The sequence below is a fragment of the Toxotes jaculatrix genome, chromosome 21, assembly GCF_017976425.1.
Source record: "Toxotes jaculatrix isolate fToxJac2 chromosome 21, fToxJac2.pri, whole genome shotgun sequence".
Taxonomy (NCBI): Eukaryota; Metazoa; Chordata; class Actinopteri; family Toxotidae; genus Toxotes; species Toxotes jaculatrix.
This window is the reverse complement of record NC_054414.1, coordinates 7,133,024-7,147,369: the sequence shown is the minus strand read 5'-3', so window position 1 is coordinate 7,147,369 and position 14,346 is coordinate 7,133,024.

The window sequence follows — 14,346 nt, the reverse complement described above, 5'->3', positions numbered from 1 at the left end:
GAAACAAAAAGAAAGGTCCCTCCGCCAGAGGGAGCTGGTTCTGTCCTTGTGACAGCGTACACCAGTCAAAGTATGAATACATTTTCCACGTTTCATCTCCTCATCCCTGTCCACTCTTTCTTTGTCCCACTCTCCTGCCTCTCGTTGAATATATGTAGGTCCTTCTTGGCTCATTCTACTGTATGTAATTACCAAGCTCTTACCTCTGTGTGAGGAACATCAAGGAGACAGGGACCCTGGTTTAAACAAGGTCACTGTATAAGCAGAACCCCTATCTCTACAACACACAATGTCGGCTTGGCAATAGGACGCATCTTCATTATACTGAAAAGGAAGAGGCTGACGTCTCGGGCACCCTATAGACAACAGGCCCTTCAGGAAGGAGCTTCCTAATAGAAAGCAAGATTAGCATGTGCTTTGTATTTATGATTGCAAGAAGGGCAACAGCAGATGTTCCTCCGAGGCCGAGGAGTCTCCATCATCTCTGCTGAGCTGCATCTATCTGAAACGCTTGTGTCAGTAATTACAGTAACTTTAACCTGTGCTGTTTTTGATTGCTGCAGCACTTTGCAGGCTCATGGAGGATACTTTCCAACACCCTGGCTTCCTGATAAAAAGTAGTGTGGTCTGTGATATGCAGGGCATAAACAGAAATTAATGCATATGCTTACTATAACAATTGGTCATGATAACATTTTACTCAGACCACCTCAACTGTAGAAATTTCTTACCACAGTCACCAGTGAGAATGACGTCAGTCAGGGCTAAAGGTGTGAACCTCCTACAGTTTTTCGAAAAACTGTGATTCAACGGTTGTGTTTTTTGAGTCCCACCAAAAGTAAACAGTAGTAGGAGGTAGTCACGTTGAAGTCCTTTGGGAAACTTTCACAGACAAACCCTTTTCTTGTACTTCTCTATCTTGTACACAACCTTCAGTGAAAGTGATCTCCCTTTTCACCTCTCACTGCTGTTAGCAAAGCGGCATGTACTAATGAAAACAGCAGGCGAGTAAGATTTTTTTTTTCCTTTGTTTTGCAGCATCAAACTGTTGATTGTTTGCTGATTGAATTTAATGTCACTAAAATGAGTCTTTGCATCAGGTCAGGCAGAGAACTGAGGTTACACTCATTGTATCTCTGAGTGGAGAAAGTTTTGATATATGAAGTAATGTAAACTTGTGTCATTGTGAGATATGATTAAATGTGTCATTAATACATGTCCACATTACTTTTTAATGACAGTACTGTGAACTCTTCTGCTTTATTGGGGTTGTAGAGCAGCTCAAACATACCGGATAATGCTAAAAACTAAAATGTGTGTTTTGGCCTGTATCCTTGCAGCAGGAGCTACACCGTTTGCTTGGAGTCACATTTTTGACTTCATTTATGTTTCTGGTGTCACTTTCCATCACAGCCTGTGTTTCATCCCTGTGTGTTTGTTTTCTTTTTCAGGTTTTGAATTATTTGTCGGAAAACAAGCCCCAAATGTGAACATGAGCAACTTTTTGTTATGTTGGGAGGCTCCTGTTCTCCAGCTGGCAGAAGTCGAAATGAAGGTTCAGTGTATTCCCTGCAGATGGTTAAACTCACATCCTCTCCTAACACCTCTAACAAGCCTAACTCGCACATACTGTGGCTACTCTGAGGTCTGCTTCTGTACTGAATGTTGAGTGTTGTCCCTCACTTCTAAGTCGCTTTGAATAAAAGCATCTGTCAAATGAACAAATGTAAATGCGCCTTTCAGCACACAGCACCTTCTCAATCTCTCTCTCCTTGCTTTTTTCATCTTTCCCTCTTCTCTGCTCCTGTCTTTTCTCTCTGTTTTCTATCGTTTCCTTCATTTTTCTTCTTCTCTTACCCCTTCCATCCTCTTCTCCTCTGCTGGTTACCCCTTTCATCTTGCTCACCTCCAGCCTCTCACTCTCTACCCCTCCCCCACCGCCCCCAATCTTTTCGATCCTCACCCAGTCACCTGTCTACCTCCATCCTTCTCACGCTGCTTCCTTTCCTTCCTGTCTCTCCCTCTACCTCTTCCACACCCTCCTCCCATCACCACCTCATCCTCTGTCTCTCCATCTCTTGAGACTCTGCTTGGCACATTGTATTTACTCAGCCCGTCACTGGCTGCCTCTGTTTATTACCTATTCAGCGACGAGGCAGGAGGGACAGAGAGAACCAGCCCCTCGGAGGATTTTCCTCCCAACTCTCCTTTCTGCTGTCTGTCGCTGAATCTTAAAACACTGCGTTGAAAAATTGATTGTTTCAGGGTTCTTTTTTTTTCCTTCCGTCTTTTTCAATTTATTCCGTATTGAGTGCCGACTCCTGCCTGTTACGTCAAGCAAAGTTCACATGACCTGTAGTTACAGGGAGCGGTGATCATGAAAATGGATCACCTAAGGCTCTGAACAGAGGATAAATTTCTCTTGTATCTTATCTGAATGAAATCCTAAGTTAAGCTGTAATGGATTATGTTAATTAATATGCTATCAGTTCTGGGAACATGGGAAATAAACTGTGCTTTATCCTTAAGCTGTTTATAAACTTCTTCAGCATTAAGGCTACATGCAGCACTGTTAACATCAACTTAATTAGATCGGAACGGACATGCTGATTCTCACCATGTTTGGGCCCAGATAAGAAAAGAGAAACAAATAAGCATGTGACACGCCATGTTAATTTGAAGATAATGTAAACAGGTAGGATGGATTATGCAGTGCTTTCCCATTTTTCCATCATGAAAGCTCCAGCTCGGTCTTCAGCTCACTTACCATAGAAAACCAATATTTTCTTGGATCTCACAAAGCTCTCCTTTGTTCTTGTCCTCTCATTTGACTTTGTTTCCTCTACCTGCAGGCTGCCTCCCCTTCACAAGGCGATCGGATCCTGAAGTGTGCTCTGCCTGCCTCTCAAAGCTATCACAGTCTTTCACAATAGCCCGCAGCACTCTTTTGATCAACCCAGAGGCTTGATCTGAACACCTCGAAGCGCTGCTTAAACCGCAGCAGGGGAGGAAGCGCAAGTTGGGGTGGTGGGGGGTGGGGTTTAGATGTTGCTGCGCTGAGTAAACGACAAGACTGCCAACGACGGTGGGGACTTTTGAAGAAGTCGGGAAACTTGTATCAGCTCAGAAACAGAACTAAAATTTAATGATGACTACATTTAAATAGACTGCTGTGTGTTAATATGAAAACAGTTAGCCAGTGGGGGGGTGTTAGTGCACTTAAGTACAGCTTTGAGGTACCTGAGTATTTCCATTTTTGACTGGTGTATAGTTCTACCTCACTACATTTATTTGACAGCAGTAGTTATAGTTAACTTTACACACACACACACACACAGTGACACTTTATCATTGTATGATTCAGCACTGATATTTTATCTGTAATTCAGAAAAGGCTTCACAAAGTATTCAGACACCTTCAACTTTTGCACACTTTTTTTTTTTTTAAGTTTTAGATTTAATTTTAAATGGATAAAACTGCCCATCAGTCTACACACAGTAACTCAATGAATTCTCTCATTTGCAAAAGCTTTGCTTATAAATGAAATATGAACAGCCTGAGTGAGAGTCTTACTTTGAATAAAGTCTGTATTTATTATATTACGCCACACAAACCTCTGATCATTGACAACACCCTCCTTTGATTTTTCAGAAATCTCAGTCCTGCAGTGGACCTGAAGGTTGCAGAAGATCCTGGAGCGTTTGTGTCAAACCTTTATTGGGGATTTTCTCTACCTGCTTAATCCTTTCCAGGGTTACAGAGGCTGGAGCCAATCCCAGCATCCATTGTGTGGAGGGCATGGGAAACATCCTGCGGGTGGTGACTCCACTGCAGAGCTGCAGAGTGAGGCACGCTCTCACATTCATACCTATGGGCCATAAAGGCTACGTTCACACCTCAGGGCTTCAAGGTGAGCAGTGGAAAGCTTAGGAGACTTTTTATATCTGTTCCACGACACAGCCCTCGCTGCTAATACAAACTGGCAGGGAGTTCAAAAAGCATGTGTACACAGAGTAACAATAAGAGACCCATCACAGATGTTTTTTTGTTTCTGATTTTCTCCAAACACATTTTGATTCCAGGATGTTCTTTCAGTCTGTTTGTCTTTCTGCTTCATAACTGTGGTTTGCTGTCTTTAATGCAAATCCAGGCTCAGCTCAAGTGGTGTGGGTGTCGTCAGGTCAGTGATGAAAGACTTTTTGAAAAATTATGGCAACAGATTTAAAATGCAAGTGTGTTAAAATGAGAGTAATAAGAACAGTGGGTTGCAGGGTCTCAGTGAGACCAGGACTATGCAGTTTGCTGTCGTCACTGACAGAAGCACATCTGATCTGTCTCAAATGGGTGATCAATTCAAAATGGCGGTGCAGTCTTCTGTCTCCATGTGATCAGATTGTTGAAGAAAAGCCACCTGAACATGGGAACACAGTCAGAATAAATCCCCCAAAATTAACTGCTGGACCCTTGTGAACCCAGCCCGAACTCCACTCGCAGCGTTGCACTTGTGGTTATTCAACGCTGCCTGGCCCCACGTTAATTTGATTTCACACTTTACAGTTGTTCTTTTCACAAAACACTCACCCAGAAAACATGCTTTGCCAAACATTTAACATAAGTGCAGGTCAAGAGAGGCTGCGTGCCCCTCCATCAATATCAACGGCCTCTCTTCCTGAATGGAAATCAGATTTTATCCCAGGCGTCTGACCAGAGGGAGCATTACAGCAGGTGTGATGGGAATAAAAATCAGCGGTCTGCTGTAAATGACAGGTATGATATGGAGCAGAAAACAGACTGGCTGAAGTATTTTTTTACTTTTATTGTTGGGTTTGTTCATGATTGCAGGTTTGGATTTTATTTTTTCTATTTGCTCCTTTCAGTGAGGAGTTTTGTTACAGTTACAGTAATTTTATGTTTGCATTTTGAGAAAACAACATCTCACAGGGCATGCATTTGTTATATAATATATATTTTGTGTTTGTTTTACAGATTCCTAAAACTGGGCTTTTGTTTCTAACACTGGATGAAAACAATAGAGAAAAGCTGTTATTTAGGAACATGTAACATACAAGCACCAAACTGAAATAACGAAGGTCTTGAAACCAGGTTTTGACCCAGTGAAGCATGTCAAGAATGGCCCGCAAGATCAGGTGGACTCACCTTCAGGCTGTTTTCATGTCAGTTCAGATTAGCTTCAGTGGTGCACTTTTCCAAACAAAGTTTCAATTAAACTGCACAAACCACGCGCAGTGAGCGAGGGGCTTTCAGGTTCCTCGGAGTTCTTCGGTCCTGGGGCAGACTTTTCCCTGTTGGCGATCCAGTCTTGCAAAGGAAGAACATGCTAACGTAATCAAACCTGCTTCTTTCTTAACGTTACATGACAGAACTGACCACTGAACAACCTCACTGCTCCTCAAGGTAAATTTGATCTGTAATTTCAGGGATTACATCAGGTTTTTCCTCCCACTGGCTGTGACACATCCAGATAGCGTGATTTGAAATCCCCTCTTGTGAAATGACTAAGAGGAGAAAAGGGAGGCGAATGGGATTGTAATTGGACACTTAATCACAGGAAGTGGTGTCTTTATGGCCAGAACTGATGACCCTTAATAGAAGTGAGGGTTGGATGTAGTGGTGGAGGAGGAGGGCTGGCTTTGATGACCCTCTTGCAGAGGAACTGGCCACGCTCGTTGAAATACCGCTTTCGTACGGTTATGTACGAAAGCGGTATTTCACCTGCTCACATTTTCTGGCTACAGCGTGACATTTTTAGTAGTTAGCTCTGAGGCAGAAATCACTGACCCCAGACAGTAACCCCTGTCATTACTACTGAGACTATATCTTTTCGCTGTTCAGCCAAAGCACGCAGACAGAAAGCAAAAGAGGGCAAAGAGAAGTTGGAAGGGGATAGGCAGTCGAGCAGACAGGGTAGGAAATGACAAATGTGGAGCACAGGAAGAGAGGAGAAGGAGGGGAGTGAGAGGAGAAAAGCAAAGATGTGAGGAGGAGAAGGAAATGAGAAGAAGTGAAGGAGCGATCCAAACACAGGAAACAAGAAATGAACAGAGAGGAGGAGAGTGGGCGGAAAGAAAGGGAGAAAATTGAGATCATGAGATTGAGACAAAAGATGGAGAGAATGGACAGAGAGAAACTACCCGCCTACCCTCCTCTTCAAAAACGGAAATGGAGCGTACAGAGGAGACGGAATTCAAAGCCACTGCCGAACACGGCGCAGCGGATCCACCTCATGTGCGTCGAGCGAAGGTCAGCCTCATTTATTCTCCGCAGAGACAAGGGGGGTCCTTCATGTCACGAAAGAGAGAGATGGAGGGAGCGCAGAAAGGATGAAGGATGGCACCGTCAGTGATGGGAAACATGAAGGTTGATTCCATCTTGTGTGTCCTCTTCACACGCAGACACACACGCAATTGACAGGAGGGAATACATTTGACTGTCAAACAGGTGCTTCTCATGAATATGTGATGGCGTTTCCTGTGCAGCGCTGCATATGAATGAGTATGAAAAGACGGCCTTCGTCGATGAGAAATGACACGGTTTGATGGCACTCGGCGAAGAACTTGCACAAGTTCTCTCTGCCCAGGTCGCTCTACAAGGCTGAACAAGGCAAGTTTTGCGCGGCAGGAGCCCAAAGTGACAGTGAGAACTTTTGAATTGCGAATAATTTAAGTCCAAAAAAACGTGTCCACGGTGAGAAAACGATGAGGGATTGTGGGTCTGTGAAGTACGTGCGAAATTAAAAATGCAAGAAAAATGTTTCTGAGTTTCTGCTTTTGCGTTTCACCGTGGTGACACTTTATTAGCTGGGACATCCAGACCCCTCACCTAGCCCAGCCACAGTACCGTCCCTCATGCGTGTCGTTGGTTGATTCTTTTTCAGTTCATAGCCAGTGAGAAATATCAACAATTTTTTGATCCAAGTACAAAGGCAGCCACAAATCACTGCACAAAAAGTCAAACAACCCTCAAACTTTTTTTTTAAATCATTCTTTGCTAACAGGAAATGACATTACACGTGGCTGATGCATGCACTTTTATTTTTTTGTTTTCTGAGGTGTCCCTGGAGCTGTTTCACCACCAGCTGCAATTAGTGTTAATTTCCTCCAGCTGTAAGCAGCTCTGCCATTTTCTTTGTGCAACTGCATTGTGAGAGAATAGACCCTTTTCACAGCAGGAAAAGCACAGGTGGAAGTAATCACATTAACAGTGACTCAGTTCCATTAAGTGTCCCAGTAAGCCATTCCAGTGACCCTGCGTAGTAATAGGGCCTCTGCTAAGTGGAATGTAGCCATCGTTAATACACCTGTGCTTTTCCTGCTACAACATGTCAACATGTCTGCTGTGAAAAAGGTAAAGAGCTACAGTATACATATCAACAGCACACTCAGAATTTAAGGTTTTCTTTTTTTTAATCTGCCTACTCACCAGTGAGAACACGCTGCATACTCAAAAACTAATTAGTATGTTGTATTAGTAGGATCTGGAACTGTTTGGCTAACTGGGACAGAACAGAACAGAGCCATTAGGTACGTTTACATGGAGCCTAATATTCAGATTACAATCTGTTTAAAACCCCAAACAGAATAATAGATAGAATTGTAGACAATGGTGAGATGGTTTCCAAAAAAAAAAAAAAAAAAAAAAAAGCTAAGTTTTGCTTTGAGTTTGTGAAGTTTACTCGTCGGTGAGTGGGTTTCTACAGTCGCAGTTTGTGGTTGCACATGATGCCTCATTTTCACTCAGTACGAAATGGAAAAACATATTAATTTACTGTATGGTAGTATCTGCAAAAAATAGTCCACTATGAAAATTATACTATTAGTATGGAGTGTGAAATTTGGACACAGTATACAATCTCTGGTGTGAAAAACATCTTACATAATAAAATACAATATTGTATTTTAGGTTGCAGACTGAAAATTATGCATGCTTGGTGTCAGCTTGGTAAGGATTTACAGAAGAATAAAACATTTTTCTCTTTTTGAACAAATCAGTGATGGAAATAATTGCTTTTTGAACAAAAGTTGACGATCCTGAGGTGTGGTGGAGAGTACAAACCCCACTTCCTGCTGTGTTAAAATGTCCGTAGCTGACGGAATAACTTAAAGAATCAAGGTTGAGAACATCTTGAAAGCAGACAACATCTGCTGCATGTTTCACAAGTGTTTTTTTTTTTTTTTTTTTATCCCACATCACATCAACTATCACTGAATGTTAAGCGTGTTAGTAAAAAGGTATGTTTATGCACAGACGGCTTCTTTGATGCAGGGAAGTGACAGATTTTCCTTCAGGAAGAACATTGATGGCAGAAGTTTCCTAACTACTGAGTCATAAGTGGAATCCTCGTGATTTAGCGCCATGAAAGACGGCACGCTAAGCTGTTAAATATCACACTCTTAGTACTGTAGAGTCCCTCCTCGCCTACGCAAGGCTTCCCTCACATGCTGCAAGTGTTGGTGCTTTGTTGAAAGAAGGTGCATCTGTGAGTGTGTGAGTGTGTGTGTGTGTGTGTGTTATTTGCATTGACTTTGTTGCTGTTTTTAATTTAATTGTACGTGCATGACTGGGTGAGACTTTTATTGTTTGTCCATGTGCAAAAATTGTGTGTATGTGTGTGTGCGCAACCTTACCATTCTATTGCTTCTGCTAATTGTCTTTACGTCTCAGCAACAGTGGCGACTGCTGCTATTTCAGAGAAGTGCAACATCACACCATCTCAGGTCGGCCCGGCTGTTTGCCCTATTTTTACAGGTTATCTACACATTTTTTAGGTATTTTAATACAGCGTCATCACAGCTGACAATTGGCTGTTCAGTTCCATTTTTAACAGGTCTGTGACTGTTTTTGTAAAACAGGTGGCATTTTCACAGAGACAGGCGACGGTACATCTAGCATCCTTTAACGCGTCAAAATTATGTCAATTTATATCCCATGTATTTTAAGAAACCTCTATTTGCAACTCTAACAATGTTGATTTTTGGTTCATGAAACTTTTTATCCCAAACGCGTATTTCTCACAACACCAACTCCTCATCGTTCTTTGTTAAGCCGCTAAAAACGCGAATGGAAGTCTGGGGGATTGGGAGCTGCTCCAAAAAGTTTTATTCAAAAATGGATTATAGACCAGGAATTTAAAAATCTCACTCAGTGAAGTCATTTATATTGACATTCAACCCTGTTAAATCCCCAAACTGTGATTTATTTTATTTTATTTATTTATTTTTGGATAGTACAGTAGCTCCAGCTGTGACTTTTGTTAACAGTAACCTTCAGTGTGAGTGTGCACACACCACACTTATTGGAAGTCCTTTTTCTCTCTGTCTGTTTGTCCAGCCCAGTTTTAACCAGTCTCTCAGGTTACATAAGACTCTGTCCATGAACCATCGTGCTCCATGAAACCTCAGGGACTCCCAACAATGCTGTTGTTGTGTGGCCATCCACTTGTTGTGTTTGTGTCCTTTCCTGTGTGTGCGTGGACTCCTGTCAACAAACTGAGCCATGTAAAGCTGAAGGTTATGTTATGGTTCATTATTTATGTGTGTGTGTGTGTGTGTGTGTGTGAGAGAGAGAGAGAGACAGTGTGGAGAAGGGACAAAACTCTGGGACAACGAGAGGAGAGAGTCTGGAAACCTCTCCTCTGTTCTCTTGTGCTTCTTGTTGTGGGAGTATTTACATGTGGCCTGTGATCTGGAAGAATGCCACCGCTCCACCTACAGCTGGAACAGGACCTCTGTGCTCCAATGTGGGGCTGGGGATTAAATAGGAGATAAAAGGAGCATCGAGTCTGAAACAGTTCATATATGGTAGCTGTATGTGCCTGGGTAGATCTGGACAGAGTAGTTAAATGGTCAGACAGCAGGCCCATGATGTTAGGTAGAGATGCAGAGTAACAGTCCAGTGTTTTACTGCAGGATCATTTGTGTGTCTTGTTTGGCTCAGTTCCATCAAGGAGGCTACGGAGGTCAAAGCAAACTCATAAAAAAGTTTCTTATCTGAAGTCATGAAAAAGGTGGCCTTTTTTTTCTTATTTCTTGCTTAGTCACTTTTCCCTAATGGAAAAAAACAAAGGATGTTTTACTGAAAGTCTTTTTGGACAAAAGCATCTGCCAAATGAATGTAAAGTGATGTAATAAAAAAAAAAGAATGAATGTTGAATCCCTATGAATTCAGTCATTCAACAATAAAATCTCTGCAAGGACTTGGGGTACAGAAATGTCTCCTTTTTATAAGGTCAAGTGTCCCCAAAGCTAAAGATGATTGAAACTGAATCATTGAATCACCCATTTTTATTAATGTTTCCAAAAGATAAAGAACAAAGAAAAGCTAATCTGGGAACACTGAAGTGGTCAGTTCAACTGGAACGAGACAAAGCAATAAACTGGAGAAAAAGCAACGTACAAATAAATCATTTTTTTTATTCTTCTATCCAACATGAATCCTATGTTCTGTATAACAGGGCATGTGTGTAAATTTCCACTATGTAAATTTACCCACTGAATTCAGATCTCTTTCCCAAATGAAACCCCTATTATTTATCTTTCATCAGTTTGTAATCATTTCCTCTTATTTCAGATCTCGTCATGCTTCACCTGTGTCCTCTAGTTACCTCACTCCTGCTGATTACTCCTGTGTCACCTGGCTGCCCAGCTGCTCCTCATTAGTTGTTAGTTCTCTCCAGTATATATAGAAGCCAGTTCACCACTGCTGCCTTTCACATTATCTGTGTTTGCTCAGAACCCATGCTTTGTACCAGCCTGCCTGTTTTTTTTTTTCTTCCCATAACTCTCTTAGTTTTTACTTTCTGTCTGGACACTCCATTAATGTAACAAAGGCCAGTCTTACAACAAGTTGGTAGTTAAAAAATAAAAAAAAGCAATCTAGTGGGGGGCTGAGAGTTTTAGCAGCTCAGCAGTTTGGGAGGTATCATTGCACTGAACATAGTTGAGGGAAGGCATCTGCTGCCTACACGTTTTGACTGATTCTGGCTGATTAGCCTTCTGCTCTGGTTGTAGCTGAGTGGATCTATGACACTGACATTCAGATTTGAAGTTGGAGATACCAGCACCAGCTGACAAATGTGTATCACACAGATTTTAGCTATAATTTGGTCTCCACCATCTCCTGAGGGAAACATCTGCCTTTTTAGCTGCTAAATGCTCCACTGTGTTCACAAACCGCTCTGAGAGCAGAGAGAGGGAACTGAAAGAGTGAAGTTGCAGGTTGGAAAAACAGAGCAATGAACTGAAAGATTCTGTATATTTCATAGAGTTGAGGAGAACTGCAGAGCCAGATGATACTGAGCTCATCATTATGTACCACCCCCTTCACACAAGTAGTCATGTGATCTGTTGCTAAAGTAGAGATACTGATTATAGCCATATTAAGATATAATTTGTCTCCCCCTTATTTGTGGACCTGCAGGGCAATGATATCCAGTGAGTTAAGCAACTTTCTCTGATGTTAAAAAGTTACTAGTACTGCTGAGAATCAACACCAGACTGTGCACCTGAGTATATCTGTCGGCTGCTTTCCTTTCATCTTGGCTCAACTCTTTCCTGGCCTATAGGAAGTCACTGTGAGCAAGTCACTGTGTGAAGAACCAAAAATTCATTTAAAATGTCAGGGGAAGTAGAGACTGGCAGCAATGCTGGAGGACCAGAAACAAACATGAGTGGTCAGGCTATCAACTAGAGGTATAGATACATGTTCAGACCTTGTCTTTTGCTTCGTGGCATAGTTTCTCTAAAGAGCTGGCAGCTCATTCAGTGTTTTGAATGTCTGAGCTTTTCATAAATTCTGGTTTTTAGTGACTGCTAAAATAAGACTGCCCTACATGCGAAAGAAGGTAGAAATTTCAATTTAGTCAGTGTTGCATGAAAAGATAAAGGATACCCTCTCATAAGGTCAAAATTTAGCACATTTCCATTTTTTTTTTCCACAACATTTGGCTGGGGAAAAAAAATTGTAAAATCTCTCTTGCCATCTGTGAAGTCCTTGTATGGATCAGTTTGTTCTTCTGCTTACTGTACTTTCAATTTGTTCCTCTGCCTTATTAAATAAAGGTTTTTATTTAACAGCTGCTGCATATTGCTTCTATAGGGTAGAGCAGCTTCCTCACATTTTTGACACTTTTCACTATGACATGCAGCTTTAACCGAAGCCAGACATTAAAGCAAATCAGATGTTAAGTTTGGAAATCTGTCATTACATTTTTTTCTGATGCTTGACATAGCCTTGTGTTTAAGTGTGTTCACCCCCTGTTTGCATGAGTCAGCGTGTGTGTGCATGTATTCATGTGTGTGTGTGTGTGTGTATATGTGCGTGAGTGATCAAGTGATGGATCCTCCCTATAATGTCCCTGGAGACTACTAAGTGTGTTGGCAGTGTATTTAGGTAGCTTTTAACTCAATATATGCTTCAAACCCCATGGCAACCAGGCCTTTTTATTCCTTTGCATATCACCATGGAAACACTGATGTTCATTAAATTTCACCCTCTCTTTGAAGATATTAAGACAGAATGAGAAAATATTCTATAAGCAAACAACTAACCTCTACAGTGTTGTCCTGTAAGATAAATGTCATGTTTGTGGTAAAACCGTGTGGAGGTTCTGCTGTGGGACCTGCAACCCTCCAAGGATGCTGGTTTGCTTATTACCGAGGATCCCTTGGGTCTGTGCTGCTTGCAAACTCATGGACACCTTCAGTATTCCACACGGGATGTGGAGAGGGAGATGGTGACAGCTACATACTGCATCTGAGAACTTTACATAGATCCCAGCTTCACTTTGTCACTGTGGCCCCATCATGACACACATACACATGAATGAACAGAGTTAGCCGCAGGAAATTTATGGTCAAGCAGCTGAAAGGCTGACTGAGATGTCCCTTTGGGGGGAAAATCAATTTCCATAGATGTTGTGTGGGTGCTCACATGCAAGTTAAAGTCAACAGTGCCTTATAGAAGTGATGCATCTGCTTCATGTGAAGGCGCAGGAGTGGGACTGCCCTAGCGGTGACACACACCGACGCACTTTCTCAAACTGTACACAGACACTGGCTTGAACAGACATGCACACACACCAGAGACGGACACAGAAACACATACGGGACACACACACCACTCCATATGTAGTCCACCGAGCAGCTACACCTACGCAGGGCTCCACCCACGCAGCAGCAGGAATGGAGTCTCTCTCTCTCTCTCACTCTCTCTCTCCTCCTCGCTGTCAGCCGTCCTCAACTCATTACAATGAAACCACAGTGCAACTGCAGCTGGGGACCCTGGGAAGCTATGTTTATCTAAAGAAGATAGAGACAGATTGAATATGTAAAGCCAGCAGCAAGTGGAATCCCATCATACTGATTGCTTTAGACCAGCTGAGTCTGAGATGGATTCTCTATTGCGCTCTCTAACTGAGGTTTAGTGGGATGGGAGATGTGCTGGGGTAAACAGCAGGCGATCTTGCGTCTGGAGTATGGATATTGGCTGGGGAGAGTGTGATGGATATGCATATACACCAACTGTATGCTCGTGGTCACAAAATGTAGATGATTACAACACAGAAGAGCTTATTTGTGTTGTAGAATTTGGTTTGCTCATGTATTCCCTAGTAAACAGGATTCAGGACATGTTCCACAGTAAATCTATCTCAGAGTCCAATTTAATGTGTCTTCTTTTCAACATAAATCAACAGAAAAAGATCCAGAGATATAGAGATCTTTGCTAATTCTTTTACTTATTTTATGGGGTTTTCTCATACAAGTGTCCTGAGTTTCTGAATTATCCAGACTCTCTTAACTGGACCAATTCCAATGGTAAATTGCTTGTCCCAGCCTGCTGAATACCACCTGTTCATGAGGAGGTGTGCATTTGAAAAATTTCCTCATTAGTATAACGTATACCCCCCTCACCATATGAGGCTACCTGTTCCGCTCCATTTCTGGGAAATGTTACCAAACAGTTAAAAAAGAAAAAAAGCGTGGAACAGGGGAACTTCAAGTCTGCTGCTGGACATCAGCAGTGTCAGTACAGTGGTATTAGAGGACCTGGAACATGTTATATTATAGGTTACAGTAGGTGATGTTACTCTATTAGATGCAGCAAAGGAGGATACTGCGCAGCGACCTGCGTATAGGCCCTGAGGCAGCTGTTGAAGGCAGAATTTTTCTACTGAACTGAAGAAGCTGCAGTGCTGAAATGTGCCAGTATAAATCATAAAACCTAAAAAAAAAAAAAAAAAAAAAAAAAAAAAATCTCTCAGAAAACCGACAAGCCATGACGATGATGATCTTTTTTTAGTCATGTTTTATTTTCATTAATTTTGGTGT